Below are 25,798 nucleotides of genomic sequence, written 5' to 3' on the forward strand. Positions count from 1 at the left end.
ATGAGAAAGGATATAAAAAATGTGAGTTTATCAAGAGGCAGCAGACATGGCTGCTCAGTATTACTGTGCCTGTATTTCTTAGTCAAGGAAGTGATAGCAGCGGAGATGACAAGACTCTTGGAATGTGAGGTGACATGAAATCATTTTCTCACACACTTACACATGATTGCTTATGGATAACTAAATATACAAGTTATATACGTGACTGTTCACTGAAAATGTCTGACCACTGTTTGAGGTTGTTTGAGATTAGCTGTAACAGGGATAACATGGTGTTGTTAAGGATGTGTGGGGGTATAAAGGGAGGGTGAGAGAAAAGGTGATTTAAATACTTGTAGTTACAGATGGCAAATACATCGATTGAGATAATTACAATGGACATGAATGAATGTGAATGAAGTACAGGAAAGACTGGATAAGGTACTGTCTGGCATTGTGAAAATAAGAAGCATGATGGATAACGATGACTCAGTTATACGAGAAAAGACTGATTATACTTGTTCTGAGATTTCATTCCCTGTGTAGCTGCCAATCTTGTGGAAAATGGAAGGGAGAAAAATACAGGAAGGAACAGAGAGAAATGAGGTAGGAATGACGATACTAAAACTAGCTTACAAGTGGGAAAAGATTGGGGGTACCATGCTTGCTAGGATATGTTATAACATTCAGCCTGGTACAATGCATAAAAGGAATTTTCTGGGAATGGGGAGACTAGTGAACTGTTAATTAGTAGAGAGTTGAGGCAGGACACAGCTTAGGAGCAGCACTAAGAGAAATAAGCTACAAACTTGCTGAAAAGATGGGAAGGACTTGAAGGAGAGTTTGCTCAGATGACAAGACATGGTATGGAGAAGTAATGATCCAGAGGGGCCATGGTGCAAGTGGACAGAGGGTGAGAAAAAGATGGAAATGAAGAGTTGACTATGAAGGAGTGAGTCTACGGACTGAGCGTCATCGATCCATCCATCCATCTGTCCATCCATCCATCCATCCATCCATCCATCCATCCATCCATCCACACCACCCTTTCCAATTTTTTATGCAGATGCTGTCAGGGTGTTGTTTTAACAATGCAATCATCTAGAGCCAATACTCATACCTCTTGGTGGGAAAGATGCAAACAACAGGTAAGAATACTGAAGCAGTTCTAGAATTACTGGGAGAAACCACAAGGTGAATAGTGGAACTACTTATGCTTACAAAAGGCCAGGGCGGAAAAGGGTAAAAGTTAAAAGATGGAGAACAGTAGAATGCAAAGGAGGAAAAAATTCTGAGAACGAAAATTATGGAATTTTAAAAATGGAAGCGGTTAATATATAGTCATATGATGTAAAGAAAATGTAAAGGCATCTTTGTAGGAGTCAGAGGAAAATGGAGGCAGATAGGAAGGGATAATTGACTGGAAAATGATGAAAGAAGAATAAAGGAGGTAAAATAGGTGACTTTTCATTTGGGACCATCAAATCAGAATATGTTATAGGTGATTCTGAGTTCTAAAAAGTTTGAGGGAAGAGGAAATGAAAACAAAGGACTCACTCTGGAGATGGTGGATATTAGGAGAAAGAATGTTGCCCATGTTTTGGGGTTGTGAAGGGGAGATCCAGAAAGCGAGATGTTACTGAAAGAGTGGGAACGTGTCCTTCACACAAAAAGATAATTGTGTATATGGATGCCTAAAACAAGGAGATCAATTTGAGCAAAAAAGGGTATTTGTTGATTGTAATGGCAATCGTAGTAAAATGAAAGTAGCAAAGCAACAGGAGCGGAAAGAAGGAAATAAAATGTGTCTGAAGAAATATTCATTGAAGCTTTTAAAGAAAGTGGTAAAGATACGCCTTTTGTTCTTATTTATTTTTAAAACTACAAAGGATAATTGAAAACTGTGTACATTTACATCAGAATGGGTAAGTTTTAGTGTGTCATAAGGTAGAGACTGGATAAAGGAAAAAAAGTAAAGGATAGCAAAATACCCTTGGAGATGAGCAGTTACAGGAATCAGTAGAGGTCAGATGAGGTTGAGGAGTAGGACTGGTAGTGGAGTGATAGACATTTTGGAGTTGATGCCATTGGATGAGATGAGAGTTGAGGGATGGGGTGATAAGGATGTAAACTGCAGTTTTACAATACAAAAACATAAAAGGGTGTTATTCATGTAAGATTCTTCTATTAGCTGTAGTTGAATGTTTGTATTAGATGAAGATAATGGATAATATACGCTCTGGTTGAAATGCTTTGCACTGTATTGGCTTTCTGAATGTTGATGCACCGGTAGGGAATGCTTGTGCTATACTTGTTGGAACTAATGAAGAATATTTTTTGGAATAAAAAGTGTAAACCAGTGATCTATTTGAAAAGGACATTGGCCTCCTAAACTTTCCATACCTCTCAACACTGCAGATTCTATCAGAATGTCCAGATTTTTGCCTTAGATTTTTGATCTGTTCCTCATAAAGTTTGTGGTTTTCTGGCAAGTTAATAAGGATTGAAGTCACTAAATAATGACACACATTTTAGTCTCAGACTTCATATCCTCCAGAAAATGCATACTAACACAAACCCTGTTTTTCTAGAAATGTTTTAAGTTTATAAGATCAGTCTTTAAAATCTGCCCCAGTTATTGGGCCTTTGCCCCCCATTACGTAAGGCTTTGTTCAGATTTCTTGTGCTAAGAGGTTGAGAGGTATGGGGTGGTAAAGTTTTATTCCTTCATAGTTTAGCTGGGAGAGCAGTGGACTGTAGAGGTATCCTTCAATCACTGTTTCACTTCTGGTTTGAAGATATCTGGCACTTTACTGGCAAGGCGTGCATGGCCTGTAATAAAATAGCCTTGTATTTTATATGGCAAAATGGTAGACCAGACCATCTCCAGCTAACTTCTTTTATCATTGATTTAGAATACATCTACTCCCTTATTAACATACTGAAAAGTGTATAGCAATTTGGTGCATTCTTTTCATTTTTATTCAGTATACATTTTTTAATATTTAGCATGAGTATTTTATACTCTGCAACTGTGGGTTTCCTTTTCCATTACCAGTTCTGTTTATACACAGGACATCATTGTTAATCTTTTGCATAAAGTGAATGCTGGATAATATTAATTAAACTCTTTTGCTAAACAGTTTTTTGCCATTACTCTGTATACTAAAAATCAATGTGGTACTTATAAAAGAGTGTGGCCATTTTATATTCAAAATGTAAATGCTCTCATTTGGAAAGTCATGAAAGCTATATGGGTATTGTGGAGTGTCACAATGATTGTGAAAGGATGTTTTGTGTTTTTTCTTTTCAGAAGTATAAGCTGACACAAGCTTCAACTTGTACTAACATTTGAAGAAAACAGTGTTTTTTATAAATGAATATAAATCTTTTGGTTAACTGGGTAACAATAACTGTGGATTAGGTAACATTCTATGGTGTCCGCATAGAATGTAATAACTTCCTATGATGACATAGTCTAACTTGGGATATGCAGCAGCAGATAACCTTATTTATTTAGTTCAAGAATATAGAACTTCTGAAGTATTTTCAGTTATGTTGTTTCTGTATTTCTAACCAGTTTGGCTTTTTTTTTTTTTTTTTTAAGTTTAAGGTTGCTTTTTAATAAAGTCAAAACTATTATCTGCACAACTGAAATAATAAGTGTTATCTTGCAAAGTGCACAGTAATAAATGCTGCATGACTAAATATTTTTAATGTTTGTAAATAAATTGCAATCTCTAATGACAACCAAACACTTTGAAACATAGGTAAATGTCAACTGTCTGTAAAATTAACACCTTTGTCTTCTGTGTTGTCAAGTAATGTCATCTAAAAGATGTAATTATGTCACAGAGCATTTTGCTTTGGTGTTTTCTCTTCTGTTAACAACGTTACCCATGGAGCTGAAAAACAAAACACGTAGTGAAAGTTAACGTTGAAAGATATTTGTTTTATAATATTTTATTTACTGTGTTAGAGTATTTTATATTCTAGAGTGATTTACAAATGTTTACGAGATTTTCTGTAGTCTGGTGTAGAACTGGATGGCTGTTGCTAATTGAGGTTAAAATGCAATGCTACAGCGAGCAGGTTCTGCAGATATATCAGATTCTTATTGTAATTATTTTATTTTTTGTCATTTGGCCATCTAAAGAACAATGACAAAACAGGATAGTTCATAATAGCCAGTAGCATCCCTTAATTTGTATCAATGACAATAAATAATAACAAAGAAAGATAATCCATTTAAAACACTTTGCTGGAGGAAATGCAAAGCCTGTTGAATGGACATATAAGCAGTGTACACATGATTTAAATTGTTCAAGTCTGCATTATTTAAACAGTACAACTTGTTTATGTAGTTGAACACTTGCAGCTGAAATACAAAAGTATTTAATGTGGGTGTCCGGTTTCCTGATATAGCCAAAGTGAAGTGAAGAAATTTGAAGTGTTACACTGCTGCTAAGAGCAAAGGAGAAATGTATTTGAATTATACCAGACTGATTGGTCAGAAGGGCACTGCAGTAATACAAGGGTTAGTACTGTTGCCTTAAAATATTTTGTTCTCTGATTCTAGAGTCTTCTGTTTCTCCCTATATCTGTGTGGGTGTTTATTTGCTAATTCAGTTTATCCCACATTCCAAGGACAAGCCGTAAGTGACTTAGCAGTCCTTCAAATTACTCATAGGTAACAATACAGTGTATGAGTGAGCATGTGTGCATGTGTCCATTTGTACGTGTGTGTGTGTGTGTGTGTGTGTGTGTGTGTGTGTGTGTGTGTGTGTGTGTGTGTGTGTACATGTGCTAATATGGACTGGCAGCCTGTCCATTTTGGTCTCAACACCTGTACTGTACCAGGACAATGACAATCTGTGACTCCCCACAACTCTCTGTAGGATAAACGAGGTATCACAAAATAAATGGATAAATGAACAATGAGTACTTTTTAACTTACTCATGGATGATTTACTATGAAGGTGAAATCTGTGTGCATAAATGAAATCATCCATGGTGTGGTATAGTGGCTGTTTCATGTACAAAGCTCAGCATATGTACTTTGTATTAGAATAAGGACTTGATGGAAGCATGTATACATACATACATACATGTATAGCCTGTATGTGACAGTAGCAAAATTCTGTGATAGCCCAGTCAAATGTATATCATCTGAAAATCTGTCGTTAAAAGGAGAGCTTCCACAAGGGACCAGAGATGTTTACCTCTCATGGAGAGGGATTTCAAGACTGAGACAGAAGACTCAAAATGATCAAATGAAACTCAAACCAAGTAAAACCACCAAAAAAGGAAACAATGAAATCCAAACACAGGACTGTTTTAGCACTTTCACTCACTTTATTCAAACTGAGCTTCTTCAGAAAAAATACCTCACTCACCACAATCACTTAAATACAATTATGTCACTGAATCACATGACCCAACATTTAAATCAAATAGACAGAAGACTCTTACTGGACCTTCATTAGAAGAAGCTGTAGAAGTACCAGAACAATTACAGGAAGTCCTGTTGATTTACTGGTGAACGACCAGAATTCCCTTTGTGAATATACCTGGAGACTGCAAGGCAGCATAGTCTAAGCCGCAACAAAAAGTCGGTGAATTGCAAGGCTTGATGTACTTCACTGAGGAACTTTAAACTGGACTTGAAAACAGAATCAAACTGTTAAGTTGACTAAAATTGTGTTTAACAGAATTATATTTATCTTCTGTTTCTGTTGGAAGCGAATTTTGATTTTACATTCCACTGTAAATAAATCGTACAGAAACTAAATAAAGTGTCTCCAGTGTCATAGGCATGCTACAATGAGTAAATCCCAACTCTGACCATGGATAAAGAAGGGGTTTGCCATTATAAAATTACCCATTTTAAAAGGTAAGAACTGTTATTCTTTTCCCCCCAAGTAATTCATTATATTTTAATATCTAAACAATGTCAGCATGCATCTTATTAGAGGTTACTTGGAACACTACTTAGTACCAGATTCTAAAACAATGTATGCTTAGAACAATGCACTACCCCAGTTCTGTGACAATTTTAGTAATGTATGCTATTCTTTGAGAAGACTTGTGAGCTTTCTACTTGACATATGCAGTTTCCTTCATGGACAGACCCAGAATCTACTTCTGATTTTGAGAGAATTAGTGTACTTAATGCCATAAATTCCAGGGCAAACATACATTACTGGAGTATTCTTATGAATTCAGCCATACTCTCTGAGAAATTCTCCAGAAGCATTACAAAAAAGTATCCACAATAAGAAATTGTTTTCAATGCTACACCATAAGATGTGGCTGCCAAACAGCACCTCTATTTATAATGAATATGAAAAATTGTTCTCATTCATGTGGGATATGTTTGAGTTGGGGGGAGCAGTACAGTGGCTCAGAGGTAAGAAGCCTGTATCACAGTTCCCAGGTATGAGGTTCACTCCTGACTTCTGCTGACTGTTAGTGTGGAGTCTCATGTTCTCTCCATGCCCATGTGGGTTTTCTCTGGTTAAGCAGGTTTCCTTCAGCCTTCTAAAATTATACTAATTGATTGGTTATATTTGTCCTTGTGATTCTGAGCTTGAATAAAAAGGGTCTGTGAGCAATCATGAGTCCAGTATACTAAGAAACACTGTATTATTTGTTAGAGGCTTGTGTTTTTCCAAATGAGGCACAAAAGGCTGCATAACAAATGTGTCTTCACCAGAAAACACATTTACACACATGCCAAAACAATATGGAACTTCCTGTGCACACCCTCACAACAATCAGAACAGAGTGCTGCCTTGGTACAGCTGCAGCCTCTGTGCACCATGAAACTAGGGAAGTATGCAGTTGTTTTAAAATCAAAACATTACAACAGAGAAGTAACACATAGATACAGTGTAGTACATACAAAATTTGGTGCCAGAGCCATGGGCTCAAGCTTAATGCCAAGAAATGTAGTTATCCCCTTTGGAAAAAAACATGTACCCATCAATTACCACATAGGTGGCAGGACGCTAAACATCGAACATGTGATTAGAGACTTAGGAACACAGGTGGACAGTGGTGTCACTTTCGATAACCACATCACCACAACAGTCAGGAAATCCTTCTATGTGGGACACCTCATCACTAAGGGCTTTTCATCCAGAAAAAAGGAGGTCATTGTCCCACTGTACTAATCTCTCATTAGACCCATTATAGAGTATAATGCCCCGTTTGGTATGTACCTCACAAGACATCTGCAACAGCTGGAAAGGCCACAGAAATATCTCACTAAAAGAATCACAGGCCTAAAGCAGATGCCATATGCTGACTGTCTAAAAAAACTCCAGCTATACTCTGTGACATATCGTCTACTCAGAGGCGATCTCTGCTTAACATACAAGGCCATGTCAAACCCTGAGCTGTTGGATATGCTCCACTTAAAGAAATCCCAATCCCTCAGAGCCACACGCTCCAGGGATTTAAACCTTGTCATCACAATGAACAAAACATGCTGGAGGGATAGGTTCTTGACCCAGAGACTCTGGAATAGACTGCCAATATATGTCAAGGAATATCCAGGGAATTGTTATGGCTAGGCTTGCATAGGCCCTAGGGTCGATAGCCTAGTACCAGCCTATGAACCTATGAACATCAATTTTACATATATAGACTAAGGTTTATACACATTTCTAATAACAGAGGATACTGATATATCTGTCTACCAAAAAACGTTATGTATGTGCATAACTATGGAGAGATAACACGGGTAAAAATACTATATTATTAGGGAGAGATAATAATAAAGAGAAAATAGACTAATTACTAATTGAGAACATTTCTGGAAGTTTTAGGGGCACCCTCACAACAATCAGAACAGAGTGCTCCCATGGTACAGCTGCAACTTCTGTGCAGCATGAAAGTAGGAAAGTATGCGGTTGTTTCAATATTATTATAAATTATAATTAATTCAAATTAATTAAATAATTAACATGGCTATAAGATTATATTAATATAAATTGCATTTTTTTCGCAATATATACATATTTTAATTTTGATCTTTTTCAATCAATGTTTATCCACTTTTTTCAATATTTGCTGACAGTTTCATGGAATTACATATGCCTTAGTCTTTAGTTGGCATGTCTTATCAAGGTGAACTTGTTCAACAGACCTTGAATATTTTACCTGCCATGTCTTATCAGGATTAACTTGTTCTACAGATCTGAAATGCTTGCAATTTCTTGACCTTTCTTGTTGTTTTTAGGCCATAAAACCATCTGTTTGGCACTGACTAATGACTAGCTCCCTTGATTAAGCATATCTCCACTGTTTAACTGCTCTGCATAATTCTAATCTCCAGAGATCAGTGGGATGTACTAAGTTACTATTTTATCTGATTACCTCCATGCTTACTATCCACATCATACATGTAGTTTGCATATGGAAAATGGTTACTGGTATGTCCTGTCTCGCACTGTCAAAGATACTGTACATATTGTAGTAAAGCGATGCCTTTTGGCTTTTCCTGGTTAGGGGCCACCACAGTGGATCACTGGTCCACAGATTGATTGGCAGTGGATTTTTATGGTGACAAGTTGCCAGCCCGATGCCCAACCTTCACGGAAGGCACACCCACACACACCTACCTGCATGTCTTTAAAGCTCACTCAGCTGCAGGGAGGACATGCAGACCCCGCACAGAAGGAACTCCAGCTGAGAATCAAGCCAAAGAATCTCTTGCTGTAAGGCAACAACACTAACCGCTGTACCACCATGGAATATGCTGTAGTAAGGGTTAATTATTGCATGCTGGAGTAACTCATATGTTCATAGGTTCATAAGTAAGTACTAGACTAGCTGCCCTTATGGGCCATTTTAAGCCTTGCCAATTTCCCTTTTGGTGTTTCAGTTTACTTAGCCAGTTTGCTGTGAGATTGGCCTTACCCATCATTGGTTCAGAATTACATATCATCCATAGTAAGAATAACTGGAATCATGCCTCTTTGGTCTAGTGGTAGGACTTCTGTCTTTGAGCAGTAGGCGTGCGAGTTTGAAACTGTCCTTCCCAAACTTTTAAAATTTACCCCGGGGATCACTGCAGTGGCTCTGCTGGACAGTCGCGCAGGGAACTAATGGTTATGCTGGACAGAGGCACAGGGAACTAATCTAAGGGGGTGGCGAAAGCCAACACATTCTGGCTAGGCTTATAAATGCCCTTGGGCAGATAGCCTAGTACTCACCTATGAACCTATGCCATAGATAATTTATAGGAACATATGCATGAGATAAAGCATTTAGGAGTTATATCTGACCATTAGTAGTGGGGGGAGCAGCCCTAGTTCAAATTTTCTATTATCCATGTATAGTTTCAAGTTGCACTTGAATATGGATAGGGATGATCTTTGTTTTACATGGATGTAGAATCTGTTCTCGAGCAGTAGTGTACAAGATATACCTGTTCCTATATATTGAATGGAAGGATAACTAAACATACGTCACCTCTTAGCAATCTGTGGGATACTGACTATAGTGACAGGACTTTGGGGGGTACATGATGGACATATTGTTTTTGGCCTTGTATCCCATTAATAAGGTATCTCTGTGTGTGTTTCAGTTGTGACATGTGTCTGGACAGATACATGCCAAAGGGGGCATCATACTCAATAACTGGCCTAGATCTAGATTCAATCCCTTTGTTTTTAAGATGTGCAGTATAGAAGGATGTTCTTACAGCAGTGGGTGCATGTTGGCTGAAAGTTAAGTTACTGTTCACATAAGTTCTCAAATTCTGAACAACTGGGTTTGTGTATCATATTTCTTGGAATACAAACATGACTTATGCCTATTTGCAATAACCATTTAAATGTACTAACCTTAACTCTAAATTTCTGTTTCTAACCCTAAAACTCCAACCATAATCCTAAACCCAACTCTAAAATTGCATCTCTAACCCTAAAAGTCCCTCCTTAATCTTAACCCTAAAACTCTATCCATAACACTAAAATGACAACCATAACCCCAACACTAAAATTTCCTTCTTGACCATAAAACTCTTTCCCCTATACCTAATCCTAAAGTTCTACCTTTAACCTTAAAACTTTTTCCCTAGCCCTAAGCCTAACCATGAAATTTCATTCATTATATTAAAACTCCATCCCTAATCTTAACCTAAAAACTCCCCCCTAACCTTAAGACTTGACCACTAACCTAAAAGTCTAAACTGAACCCAAAAATATTACTTGAAAATGTAGTAAAGTGAATTGCATACTTACAATGCACATGCCTCCATTTAAAAAAACCCAGAGTCAGAACAATGTTCTCTTTCTTAGACCCGTAACAAGTGGCGTACCCCAAGGATCGGTCTTGGGGCCTTTGCTGTTTGGGATATACTTCAAACTGAATGTCAAGAAAGGCATCATTATCCCCTTTGGGGAAAATGGTGTCCCCACTAATTATCACATTACTAAAAACTTACTAAGCATGCAATCAGTTGTGAGTGACTTGGGCAGCCAGGTTGGTAGCAGCTTGACTTTTGACCACCATGTTGCCTCCATTGTATGGAAGGCTTTCTACATGGCCCACCTCATAAGTAAGGGTATTTCATCGAGGAACAAGAAGGTCATAACATCCCTGTACTCCTCCCTTATCAGACCCATTATCGAGTACAATTCCCCCTTCGGCATGTTCCTTGCCAAGCACATGCAGCAGCTGGAGAGACCTCAGAGGTTCCTGACCAGGAAAATCCAGGGTCTCAAACACCTATCCTATACAGATAGGCTAAAAGCCCTGTCCCTCTATTCAGTCTTGTACAGACTGCTCAGAGGTGACCTGTATCTGGCATACAAGGCCATCTCAGACTTAGCCTTGATGGAGTTGCTGCATATCTGTAAATCAAACTCCACTTGTCTGTGACATTAATAGAACTTGTTGGCAGGATAGATTTTTGTCTCGACTCCCCCATCTGTGGAATAGACTTCCTCTCCATGTCAAGCGGAGTACCTCACTAGCCCTCTTTAAGAGGAACCTGAGCGACTGGATTTGAAGCAGAAAATATAAGCCTGGGATCCCACCTGTGTCCCTGCTGGACAGGGAAAACAGGTACTGACTTTGTGGAAACATGGATGAAATTCTTGGCTAGGCTTGTAAGGGCCTCCGGACCAATAGCCTAGTATTGTCCTATAAACCTATGAACCTATAAACTCATGGTTGTGCTACTTCAGCACAGTCTCTAACTGCATGTTATAAGTCGTTAGCACTTCTGAGCTGTGGAAAGTCACACCTCTATCAGCCTTACAAGGCAGAGTATTTTCTGAAAAGTCAAGTTAAAAAGCAAAGGACAAGTGGCTATAAATAGTTTGTGAACAACAACAAAAAAGCTATTAAAAGCTATTAAATAGGTACAGCTAAAAATATTATCAAGAAAAAAGTCTTCAGTGTTAACAGATGGTGCATTTCCACTCTGTACATCAATAATATAATACAGTATAATATAATATAATATATAAAAACCCAGAAAGATATAACATTTTATGAACAAAATGTCATATTTTGGAAACCATACAACCATATGACATATATTGTTTCATCACTTTTGTTAGCCAGACATGAGCGTTCACAACAGAGTAACAAAGTCATTCCCAAGCGTTTGTTTATTAAGATATTTACAGAAATATGGAAATTATCCTTATTTGTACAATTAGCAATGTAAATAACATTGGATATCCATTAAAATATGCAAATTGTAGTATGAATATCAATGATAGTTTTATTCAATATCATTTGTTTCACCTGATGCCTCGCAAAATTTTATAAATAATTTTTTTTTTAAATATTAAGCACATATGGAAATGTTACATATCCTCATAACTACTAGCAAACAAATGAGAATATCACCGGTATAGTATATTATACTATAAGTTGACATTAACAGTGTATTTTTCTGTCTGTCCCCATGGCATTTCACATCATAGCCCTCAATAACATGTAGCACTCTCAGTTTTGAAAATATGAATGCATATATGAAAATATGAAGAACAAATGAAAAACAGCTATTAATATTTCCACAGCAAGACATTTAAAATTAACAATTGTGGTATCCTGTTATTTACACCTTACTTTTCCCTCAGAGCTACACGTTCTAGGGACCTAAACCTTGTCACCACAATAAACAGGACATTCCGGAGGGATAGATTCTTGTGCCAGAGACTTCCTATACTCTGGAGCAAGCTACCCATCTATGTCAAGCAAAGTTCCTCATTAGCACTCTTCATGAAAAATCGGAAATACACCCAGGGGATCACTTCTGTGGCTCTGCTTGACAGGGGCATAGGAAATTAACTTTTTTGGGTGGCGTAAGCCAGGGAACCTTGTTGACTAGGCTTACTTAGGCCCTTGGGCCAATAGCCTAGTACCTATCTATGAACCTATGAACCTATAATACTACCTGTTGTTATTTGATATGTCACTTAGTAAAAGATGACAGCCTCAGAAAATGTCTGGATAGCATAAAAAGTAGCGTTAACCGGAAGTTTGCAAAAGGGGGCTTGAATGAGGTAAGTTACCAAGATTCATACTTGTATGATGAATGACGAATGCTAGCACTGTGCTGTACTGACTACCAGTACAGCATAGTGAGTGGCAGTACTCAGAATGCCCACACAGTGCTTCAGGAATCACCATGAATAGATAATATGGTCCATTAACATTCAACATTATGGAATTGCATTATTTCTTTACAAAAGCATGAGCTTTTTGGTGTAGCATTTGTAGATGCATTTCCAGTCTGTTATAGATCCTTCCCCACATGTTAGAGTATTATGAAGGCGTGCAGCTTGTGTGCGTGAAATGGGACAGTGATGACATTTTAGTCAGTGGGCATTGCCACACTGATCTGATGTTTCCATAAGCTTGTCCCATGTTAATGATATCCTCAGGGTCACATGGTCTGTAAGTGGAAATGGCTAGAATACTGCTCAGGACAACATGATGAGGCTCATTATTGGCTCCAAGCTTAACCCTGTCAGCAAAATCAACAGACACCTGTAAGATGACCACATCCCCTGTAGCTCAGGCTTGAGAGCACCTTGGAAGTTTTTCTAGCAAAGTATTACCAGAAAATTCATACAATACTGCAGATGCTGATAATGCTTTACATACCTCCACTAATGTCATTTCAATGTTTTCAGCGTACTTTGACTGCACTTTGCAATATTTATGTACTTTGCACATAGCAAACTCTTTGAAATAGTTGCATCATAATAAAGCACACACTCTTTTACTAAAAACATGCAGCCACCTTGCTCTTTAAGATTATTTTGCCCTTTTATTGTACTCGTTATGCCCTTTTAATCACTTACCACGCTCATTATAATTTTCTTGTGCTAGTTTTACTTTAAGCATGCTCATTATGCAAACCAAAGGTAATTCTGAGCCCCATATAAATATTTCTGCTAATTTTATCAAATATCGTGGTTTTGAACATTTCACTTAATTAATAATGTGTTTTGCACCTTTCATTTGATCAATAATGCATTTTGTGCTACTCATTTAATTAATAATGCATTTTGTGTCTTACAAATGCTAAGTTTCATTCTCTTTGCAAAATAAATCATTTGTGCAAGTTACATACATACATACAAATATTTCAAGCACAGGCATTAATGCCCTTCTAGCTTGCCAATATAGCAAAACACTTGTTCCCATGTTGGAGTGAATGACTTGAGACATACCTCCCTGGACTACATGAAAAGAGACATGGAAGAGCTCTCTGATCATGTGGCCCAGGCAAGTATGACCGTAGCCCTGAGTAGCATCCTGCTTTCACCCAAAATGATACCACAGTATAAGGACAAAATGATTGACTTCAACAATTGCTTAAGCATCTGGTGTCATTCAAAAGGGATCCAGTATTTGTCTGCCTGGGACGACATGTTCGACAGACCACAATGCTTTGCCAGAGATGGTCTGTACCTGTTGCCCCTGGAATTCAGGTTACTGGCTAAGGCTCTTGCCTCCTCTATAGTGCCTTTTTTAGGCAAAGTTCAAAGGACAAAACCACCACCATAACAGGTACAAGCATGCGAAATCTGAAGGTAATGCTACTCAATGCTAGAAGTCTAAACCTCAAAATGCACTCTCTCGAGGCACTCCTAAAAATGGAAAACATCGATATCTGTGCAGTAACTGAGACGTGGTTCAAGGCTCAAGACAGCACCCCTGCAATACCAGGCTACAACTCTTACCAACTTTTGGCCACCAAACCAGGACCGAAACACTAAAGGTGGTGAAGTGTCCATATTCACCAAGGATATTCACAACACCAGGCTAGTTGCCCAACACAATGCATCTGAAATTTTCCAGGTGCAACTAACACTAGGTAAGACTGCAATCCAAATTGTAGCTTGCTACAGATCCCCCACCATGCCCCAAGATTCTCACTACACCTTTCTAAACATACTGGAAAATATTAAGATACAACCAAACACCCTAATACTGGGTGATTTCAACTACCCTGCCATTAACTGGGAAAACTACTCATGTACCAACACCTTTGCCCAACAGTTCTTGGAATTCATAAATTCCAATGCCCTGGATCAACTAATCCTTAGTCCCACCAGGGGCTCCAATATCCTAGACCTGGTCATTACCAACACGGGAAATCGATGCTCCACACCTATGATCACCTCCTTGTTGGTCAGGTCTGTCCATAAGCTAATCACCATTGACATCCATATCCCACCCCCACCCCCTAGTGAGGAAACCTCTGTAAAAAACTTCTCCAAAGCCAACTTCATGCTACTCAAGTCAGAAGTGACAAACCTCATGACATCCATGCAGATGAGAACTGAAAGTTTGACTGCTGAATCCTACACTAAGGCACTGTATTAACACATCCACTTGTGCATGAATCGTGCCATCCCCAACAGAACCAAGATGCTCTCCTCCAAAAAAGGGAAGCCAATCTGGTGATCCCTTGCCATAAACAAACTTTACAACAAAAGGAAGAAACTGTTGCAGAAAAGAGGAAAATCCCATGATGCAAAAAAACTCCCTTACCAGTCTCAGTAAGAAGCTGGGATCCCTCATAAAATCCTTCAAAGCTAGTTAGGAAAGTAAAATTGGCAAAGATTCCAAAGACAACCACAAGGCATTCTATAGCTATGTCAAGAATCTAATGGCAATGCTCAGATCTGCTCTGAGATACAACAGAATGGCATTAAATATACTGATCCCAAGGATATTGCCAATATCCTGGCAGATCGATTCAGTGCAAGCTTCACCCCCCCTCTCACCCCCTAAAGGGCCCATCTCAATACCAAACAATTGCCAAATTCCGGTAATAATGGCCACACAGGTAAAAAATGCACTCTCTAAAGCTAAGAATACAGCATCCATGGGACCAGACGACATCCCAGGCTGTGTACTACATGAACTACAAAATGAACTGGTACCTCACCTGAGTGTCAAGTTTAATCATAGCCTCACCTCAGGCTTCATGCCCACTGAGTGGAGCACAGCTGCAGTTATCCCACACCACAAGGGAAGATCCACCTTGGATCCTGGGAACTACTGCCCCATCAGTCTGACAAGCCTGATCTGCAAGGCCATGGAATGTATTATCATGGAACTTATAAACAAAGACATTGGCAACCTTCAAATACTTGACCCCATGCATTTTGGGTTTGTGAAGGGCTGCTCTTGTCTCCTGAACCTTATTGACTTCTTCAAATCAGTCTCCAGCCATGGACAAGGGTAAGGTGATCCACACAGCCTATCTGGACCTCGCCCCCACTCTGGAATCAAAGATAAACTTACTAAGCTGGGCATTAATCCCTACGTCACTTGATGGGTTACCAACTGGCTTAATGACAGAACCCACACTGTAAAAGTAGCTGACTCCAAATCCAGCTCCAGACAAGTGACAAGTGGAGTACCTCAGGGTTCAGTCCTGGGACCGCTCTTGTTTGGCATCTACTTCTCTGAGGTACAGGCCAACATTAAGGGACTCTGGCTAACAAAGTTTGCAGATGACTGCAAACTGGGAGCCATTATTGAATCCCTAAATGATGTGGATATTCTACAAAAGAGCCTTACAGAAACAGATGCTTGGTGCCAGAGCCATGGGCTCAAGCTCCATGCCAAGAAATGTATAGTTATCCCCTTCGGGAAAAAACATGTACCCGTGAATACCACATAGGTGGCCGTACACTAAACACTGAAAGGGACACAGGTGGACAATGGTCTCACCTTTGATAACCACAACAGTCAGGAAATCCTTCTATGTGGCACACCTCATCACTAAGGGCTTTTCATCCAGAAAAAAAGAGGTCATTGTCCCATTGTACTCATCCATCATTAGACTCATTATAGAATACAACGCCCCATTTGGTATGTACCTCTCAAGACATCTGCAACAACTGGAACGGCCACAGAAATACCTCACTAAAAGAATCGCAAGTCTAAAGCAGATGCCCTATGCTGACCGTCTAAAAAAACTCCAGCTATACTCTGTGGCATATCGTCTACTCAGAGGCGATCTCTGCTTAACATACAAGGTCATGTCAAACCCTGAGTTGTTGGACATGCTCCACTTAAAGAAATCCCAATCCCTCAGAGCCACATGCTCCAGGGATCTAAACCTTGTCATCAAAATTAACAAAACATGCTGGAGGGATAAGTGGGGGCAGCAGAAATTGCATATTTCCTGTAATGTCTCCCTGCCCACACTGTATCTCTCAGTAATTTCTATTTAATACAGTCCATGATAAGTCAAATGGGTCTAAACACCCTTCTTCTTCTTCTTCTCCTTGTCTGAGGTCTGACAGCAGCACCCTGATTTAAAGCCTGTCACACATACAGCATAATAATAACAGCAGAAACCCATAACATGTTTTTTTTTTTGTCTAAGTGTAATCATGTCTGTATTCCAAAGAGTTTTGGTGCACATGGCAAAGGCCTACACTGAGTGTGCATGATTGCCTTATAGCTTCCCGAACAGCTCCACCATGTTGGATTGGTTAATTAGCATGTACTCGCACTTTGGCTCTTTATGCTTTCATTAGCATATTTTGCCATTTCCCTTTGCATAGCAGCTCTACACATTGTGTAGGACCGTGTAATAAATACCAAATACTCCTCACATCATAGTGGTGGCAGCACTTCCTTTAGATGTTCATGAATCTAGCCCACTATTTAAGAAAGGTAAGCAATTACTTTTTTTAAATAATGTCATTGTATAAAAGCAACTCCTGTTTATGGGTATATCAGGATTTACCCATGGTTGGCTTTGTTTAATTACTCAGGTTTTGCTCTTGTGACCAAACCCCACCATCCATGGGTAAACCATGATATATCAATGCACAGACATAGATTATTGCTTAATTATACTATAAAACAAGCTGCTGATATCTATTTTATTTATTCAACATTTGTTTACAGGGAATGTCTGACTGGGACAGAGCCCATTTTCAGTGGAGAACCAGGGAGAAATGCACATCATCCCAGATGCACATCTTTGTAATGTGGGAGGAGACCGGAGCACCCAGAGGGAACCCACGCAAATGCAGGGAAGACATGCAGACTCTGCACAGAAGGCACCCCAGCCACTAATTGAACTGAAGCACCTCTTGCTGTGAGGTGACTATGCTAACCACTGCACCATTGCACCGTCCAGATGTTACATTCAATGTTCTAAATGTTATGGAATGCTGTAGAGGTACTCAATTCCTAAAAAAAATAACCATGTTCATGACATTTTAGTTATAGTGGAATCAGTGGTACATAACTCCAAAATGCTTATTTCGAGTGTACTGTTTAGGAATGTTAATTCAAACAAGCTAGAGACCGTCTATTGCTGAGACTAATAGATAAATGCTATATATATATATATATATATATATATATATATATATATATATATACATATATATATATATATATATACATATATATATATATATATATATATATATATATAAAATAATACATTCAGGACACAGAATGCCTGAATGTTGACACACACAAGTTTGACCCCCAAAAGGTCAAGTCACAAAGCATTAAATAAAAGAAAAGCAATTCATCACAAGAGCTATGCAGTGGGGCAAGCTCCCATGTACCCATTACACTCCCTGAAACAGGTATATGCCAACTCTGAGATTGCACTACAGTTGGGAAAAAGAGTTGCATACTACAATATTTTGGCCATTATAATTTCTCACAACCTATGCTTTGCCATGGCCTGCAATAATTTACACTGCATATAAAATCTAACTGTAATACATATCTTACTAAGTATCAGTCATCATGTTTGTGGTTTAGGGTTTGTTTTCTATCATTGAGCTAAATGGCAGGGCTAGAATACAGAGCAACACCACGCAACAGTGATAAGTTTATTTTTTACTCATTTTGCTCCATATCATATATGCTTAAGAGACATCTGATAACTTTTTGGCTTAAGTCAAGGTGATGCAGAGAGAAATTAAACACTGTACTTAAATGCATCATAAATTAGGCATGCCTTGAAAAAAAATGGGTCTCTACACTATGACACAAAAAATATATCCCCGGGATTCATGAACCTTGCGCCAGGCGCCAGCATAGCGTCGGCGTTATAAAGCCAAATATGGCCACCGAGCGATTCAGGTATGAAGCAATCCCACGTGCACTACCGGCGTCGCGGTTCCTGCGCCGCCCGGCGTAGGTATGCTAATCACACTGTGTGCGGTATTGCACCATGCAAATGAAGGCAAATAGCGATTCACGAAGTGGGGCATGCGTAGCGTAAGGGCACGGTAATGTAAACCGAAAAAAACGGTTTACATTTACCCAAACTTGAGCAAGGAGTAGCGAAAGGCTGTCAGCGTCAGGTATCATACAGGTGCAATATGCCAAAGGGGAAAGGCACCGAGAATGTCCAAAGAAAACATGCACAAACTGTAAATAATGACAAAAATGTCATGTACGTAGAAACCACAGCAGAACCCCCGGATATGTGTACAGAAGGTGCAAAGCAATGAAATAATATGACAATGCCCTAAAAGAGCTGTATAATACACAGCAGCTGTACAGCCACCACACACCATAGTATGTATGGAAAGCCCAACCCCAGCGCAAGGGTTGTCAAGGAGTGGTGGCAGTGTTCGGCGCCGTAACCATGTATTAGCAGTCAATGCCATGCAAATGAGGCAGATAATAGTGAATCGCAAAGCTGGCGCCGGTGTAAGGATGGAGCAAACGGCGCAGCGGTACTACACCGAGGAGTGGCCTACACGAGATACATGTCAATCGCAGAGGGGTGTGCCACAGTAGGAGGAAGCATATTGGAGGCCAGCAAACCTGGGCTGTACAATGCACATCACAGCAGCAGGATCGGCGTGTGAGGAAATAGATGCTCTAAGAGTACATAATGCCCGCATAGATGCATGTGCACGAGGATGACTATGTTCCCCAACCCAGTCATGTGACGGCCTCCCCGTCAACAACCACGGATATAGGAAGGTAATGCGGAGAATATGAGGAAATGCGGAAGCAGTGTAATTGGAGCCGTAATGAGCAATCAACACCAATTAATCCAGGAAGGGCAAACGGCGGCAGCCGACAACTCTGTATGCAGGCTCCTGCATAACGGGAAAGGGGAGGCATATGAATGCAAAGATAGTAGGGGATGTAGTAGAAATGCAAAGAACAAAGAACCGAAATAGCACAGCCAAGTACAGAGGTAGCATAACCGGCTGCAGATAAAATGCATCATATGCCATGTGCCTGCAGGATGCAGTAATGTAAGATGCAAAGCTAAGCCAATGCAGGCAACTGTAATGCAACACTAAAGGCAATACCGTTGCAGTTGCAACCGTAAAACACCGAAAATAATCCATGGATACGGCTGCACAGACACACCCAATGACATCACCGGGTATACAGCACAACAGTATAAAGTGTGAATGCACACAACACACAGCGATTTCCCAAACGCCGCACCGTAGGGTGTAAACACACGGGAACTTTTAATATGTATATGGTGGGTGCCGCCGTGGCGTGATGCATAGGTATGTGGCAGAGACAGGCGGAGTTGCGGAGGCGGTGCCGACAACTACCGTAGGCCTCACAGGAGAAGGAGAGTGTTCAGACCAAGGGTGACCTACCAGGGGCTGCAAGACCTGGAGATAGTAGAGCGCTACAGGGTGGACAGGGACACGTTACAGCAAATAGTGGAGCTGTGCCGGCCACGCCTGAGAACAAGAGACAACAGAGGGGAGCCCATCCCAGTGGACACAAAGGTATGTGTGAGCTTGCGAATACTGGCTACAGGTACCTTTCAAAGGCCAACCGGGGATATAATGGGTATCTCACAGGCATCAGCATCTAGGGTACTACACCAGTTCCTGGATGCCATGTTACGACATGCCCATGAGTATATAAACTTCCTCAGATCTCAGGAGGTGTTGGCTAGCAATATGCGCCGCTTCCACCGTGTGGCACAATACCCGGAGGTACTGGGTGTGATCGACTGTACGCACATAGAAATCAAGTCACCGCCCGGGGAGCAGGGTACACGCTACATAAACCGCAAGGGATACCCCTCCATCAATTGCCAGGTCGTGTGCAATGCGCAGGGCATTATCATGGATGTGTGTGCTGGCAGCCCTGGAAGCTTCCATGACTCCCATATCTGGCATGCCTCACAGCTGTATCAGGTATTCGCCAGGGGGGACATCACACAAGGTCACCTTGTGGGATATGCTGGCTATGCACTGGAGCCGTGGCTGATGACACCCATCAGAAATGCACACACACACATGCAAGAACGCCATAATGAGGCACACGCACAAACCAGAATAATCATAGAGCGTGTGTTTGGGATTTTGAAATCACGGGTCCGGTGCTTGGATACATCCGGTGGAGCCTTGCAGTACTCTCCAGGCACATGTGCCCACATATTCATAGTATGTTGTATGCTACACAATATGATTCTGCGGAAACAGCTGCTGCAGGGACATAATGGTGTAGGGCCACCAAGCCCGCCACAACTGCCAAGGCAAGCACAGGCACAGGGCGTTCAGCGCCATGAACACGCTGTGCCAGCCCCAGTAGGTAGACGGAGGCGTACCCAATATGCCTATGCCCTGGCAAAGAGGGAACGCATAGCACATACTTTGACAGTGTAGGCCCCATGGACTGACACCTCCTTACCTGCACACACAGTGAAATGGATGCCACACAAACATGTCCGCCCGTAATGTGTACCGTATGGCCGGACCTATGTGTGACTCCAACAAAGGCACCGCCCAAACACTGCACACCCAATAGCCAGCAGAGCATGGAACGCTAACACCTCACCGCACGCCGGTTCCACAGCACACAGCGTAGCCGTATGCTGCCACTATCGCCGCAAGTCGACCACATATGTACTTATGTGCATACACAGATACGGAAATAGATATCAGTACACATGTAGAAATATATGTACGCATACGCAGATATAAAGTACAACAGGGTAATATGGAACCCAGGGATGCAAGTTCACAGATAAGTAAGACGCGAAATCTCCACATAGTAAACATAGTGACCGACAACCCGATCATCCGGGAGGGTGGGCAGAGCAGGTAACGCCAGCCATGGAAATGTCAACCTGCATCAATACATATCCGCGTGTCTGGATGATCAGCAGTCCACGGTACAGTAACGGGATATGTGCGTGTCATATCCATAGGATATGAGTGCGTAGATACACGCCGCCGCCGGCGATGCGGCCAACGTAGGTATTGTGTTCAACCGTCGGTGCGAAAGCGGCAAGCATACCAGTGAAGTGTACGTCATTATGAGGAACGTACCTCATTTGGGGTGTAAAACAGTTCATGTCCCTCGCAGTTCCACAAAGTTCCACATTGAAAATGTCTGTCAAACATCCATTGTTAGGAATGTATTTAAATGACATCCTGGTAAATAGAAATGGATCATAGTAATTCATTAAAGGTTCTTCACTGTAAGTAAATCAGCATATTCTAATCATCCTATGACCTACTTAGCTGAAGTTGTTACTATGCCATTACTATGTGTTCCACATTATGCCCATTTGTTCCACATTACTAATGAGTGTGTTCCTCATTTTGGAAATAGAAGGTTGAGAGCCATGGCGGCAATATGTGTATGTGTGAGGTGAGGTTGTCGTGTGTTCCACTGTGTGTGTGTAATGTGTGTGCCACTGTAAAATGTGTATGTAGATGACATGTCACAGGCGGAGTGTAATAACATGCGTAGGCATACAGTACAGGAACTATAGGCGTATGTACAGCAGTACCCACAAAGTAGTACTGACATCTCCTCAGTGGCTATGCGTGGCGGCGTAAAAGCGATGCAAAGCGGAAATGTCCCAGAATGTACCACAGGGACATAGCCAACAGGTGATGCAGAGGGCGCCTGTACAAACCATGTCCGTATGTCTGGCGTACAAAAGGTAGACTCAACACGACGTCGACAGCGTTACACAGCATCAGGCATGTACGGAAAATACGACTGTGCTAACCCGGCACCGATCGTGAACACTTACGGTCCGTAAATACCGCTGTGTGTTCCACGACCGTTAAGTAAACAAGCGGCACGAATAGGAGGCTACCGGTAGCATACAGGCCGTCCCAAGTATAGGACCACAATCACCGTAACTATCAGTGACAAAATGCCAATGGATAGTAGGCACGGACGAACATCCTCAGATATATAACCGATGTGAAGGAGGAATACGTGCAGGAAGCACACATGCAGGTGATACCGACACCACACGACATCAACAAAACAAACATTCCCAGAACAACAGACAGGTAACCTGCAGCTCCCCAAGCAGGGATGGAGCACACACACAAGCATATCTTGTATGTATAAATGCAAGACCCACACCCCGTACCCGTCACCCACATCCGCAGATATACCCCATCGCACATATCAAAGGGATAACAGCTAAAACCGTAGTACAAACATACAGGCAGTCAATGACAGTGGCATACCCACAACAAGCCGCGTGGGAAACACTAGCAGCAGCTGATGCATCCTTGCATCCGTTGTGTACAGGAATATAACAGCTATGTTACACATTTGAATGCACAACGCCATCGACAGACGCCGCCAGGACACGGAGACCCACATGTCGAACAGAATACCATACCCAACACACACAGTCCACGGCTAACACCACAGCGAAATGTACCTGACACCACACATAGCGGATGCAGTCACACAAACATGATACAATACATACCATCCTCACGAAGGTATTGCAAATAACCAACGGCCACACGAGGAATGAACCATGACCCAGTGCCGACGCGTAACGTACGAATGGAGGGGGATCACCGGTGATATGCGTATAAGTACACACCGAGGAACAGCTATTGGCGTGATGAACCCACATGCCTCAGGTGACGACGAATATAAGGAAGACTCCCTGGATATTCAAACCGTATGTTCATACCGAACAAATAGCGAATACAAACGGAGTAGCAAGCAAGTACTGACGAATACAGAACCAAAGGCCGGAAAGGTATGTCGAACCCAGGAGATGTACTGTTGTGTAACGCATGATATGTATGACGAATCTGTACAGTATGTGAACGGTGTGTGTAGGTAAAGATACCTGTCCATCAGGCAGAGAGTGGTGAAAGTTGGTTATGTAATGCTAAGCCGCGCAGCATACCAACGACTGTGGACAACGTGTGCACAGCAGTGGGACAACATGTACACACCCGGGATAACCCCAGGTTAGGCTTGCCACCTTTTCAAATGGCCAAAGTGGGACATTGTCGGGACACACATCAGATGTTACAGGTGGACACATACCCATGGTCAGTACAAAGGGTAGAACTTTACTCTTTTGCCTAAATAAAATCGTAGTCTTGTAGCAGTTTAGTTGCTTATTGTGTGTCTGGTAACATTTAGGAATTTACAAACATAAGTAACTATGTTATGTAACTGTTACATGAAAAATGGGACATAATTATGTCCCACAATCTCAGGACATTTGCCATTTGTAATATGTTTTGTCAGGACACAACTGCCCAAAGAGGGACTGTCCCTTGCAAAGTGGGACAGGTGGTAACCCTACCCCAGGTCTGCCATAGGGATATCAAACACAGAACAATGCCACCACCCACGCTGATGCTGGCAGTGGATATCCAACAATGAAGTGCCACAGCAGGGGATAGGACATGTATGTATAGTGTCACAGCACACATGTGCATGGGCATATACCGTCGATGTCATACGGAATGTGCGCACGACGTGCACGTATCCCACGCAGTAGGGGTGACTATGTCAATTATGTGTAATGCAAAGCTGTCATGATGGATATGTTCAGAAATCATAGACAGTATCACAGGCATAGCATGCATGATGGAGGGATGGCCTAATGTTATGTACATAAACAAGATATGTATGGCCTGCACATATGGGACAATGTAGTAGCAGAATAGGTACCCGAAATGGAGGGAACAGCAAGTAACCATGTCCAAACGTTCCGTAGCAGGTGCAATGTGTGCCACAATGATGTCCAGCAGGGCCGTGTGTAAACACATGTGCAATGTACACAGCAGTGACACCCCCCCCCCATGGTAGTGTCCACTGAACGGCAGAAGTGGATGTCAACTGTTATGTCTATACAGTACGTCCGCTGTGGTGGTACCATGGGTCTGTGTCACCCTACCAGCAAGGGAGCTATCACATGACTAGTGACACAGTGTGCCCCTGTGGGATGTGCACAGGACCTATGTCCCACAGCACGGTGTGTGTCCAGTCTGTGGATGTCACACAGACGCCCGGGCAGAGCAATGTGGCATGTGTGCACACATGCAGGACTGCTCCTCCCACCCTGCTCACTGCAAACGCCATGTAGGAGTACTACATGCAGCAGTACTGCGGAGAACATGGCCCATGGCAGAGTAGATTACACCCCTGTGTTAGTGGCATGCAGGTGAGTACAGATGTGTTACATGACTGTCATTTGCATATGTAAACTGTCTGAGCTGGGTAGAGATCACAGCATGACTATACTGAGACATGTAACGTTGTATCCATTGTGTAAGGTACACCACACATGTGTTATTGTACCACTGCCCGCGTGTACATGTGTGTATGGCACAGGTACAAGGGCACCCAAGGTATCAGCTAGACATACGGTCCAGAAATGCGTGGTCATGCACATGTGTACCCACGCCATGGTGGAATATGGCAACCACAGCACCATGTGGGGCATGTGTGTGTACATCAACCATGTACAATGTGATATGCCTGTATAGGGACAGTATCCATGTGATACACACCGCATGACTGTCAGTATGCAAAGGTGATGTGTATGCACTATGTGTGATGTAACTGATGCAATGATATCTACATGATATATCTGCCACACTGACACCTGTATGGTTGTAAGCAATATGAGTAGGATGAGCTAGAATGCTGCCAGGTATGTAGATGTGGTATATGTAGGCATGGACAATACTGTGTGACAGCAGGTAGTGTACGTATGCAAATACTGAGCATGAGGGGCCACATGTCTGAGGACTGTGCAATGTCACATGTCCCTGACTTGTTGTAGTTAGCATGATATGCCTGCACCACTGTGTGACCTGTACAGGAGGCACATGGCTTAACATCCCGAGACATAGGGTACGATGTGATGCTGGATGTGTACACTGGCAATAGCATAAAGTGGAATGGCGCTGAAGGGCAAAGAGCGGATCATGTCTGATGTGATACCCTCTGTACCACCCCAACCACCCATGCAATAGTATGACAGGTGGCCAGCATGGGATGTGGTGTGCTGTGGCGCACATAAGCCCAACAAGGGTGCCAGTAA

Source organism: Protopterus annectens, chromosome 3.part0 (genome assembly GCF_019279795.1).
Source record: "Protopterus annectens isolate FY-2018-M chromosome 3.part0, PAN1.0, whole genome shotgun sequence".
Lineage (NCBI taxonomy): Eukaryota > Metazoa > Chordata > Ceratodontiformes > Protopteridae > Protopterus > Protopterus annectens.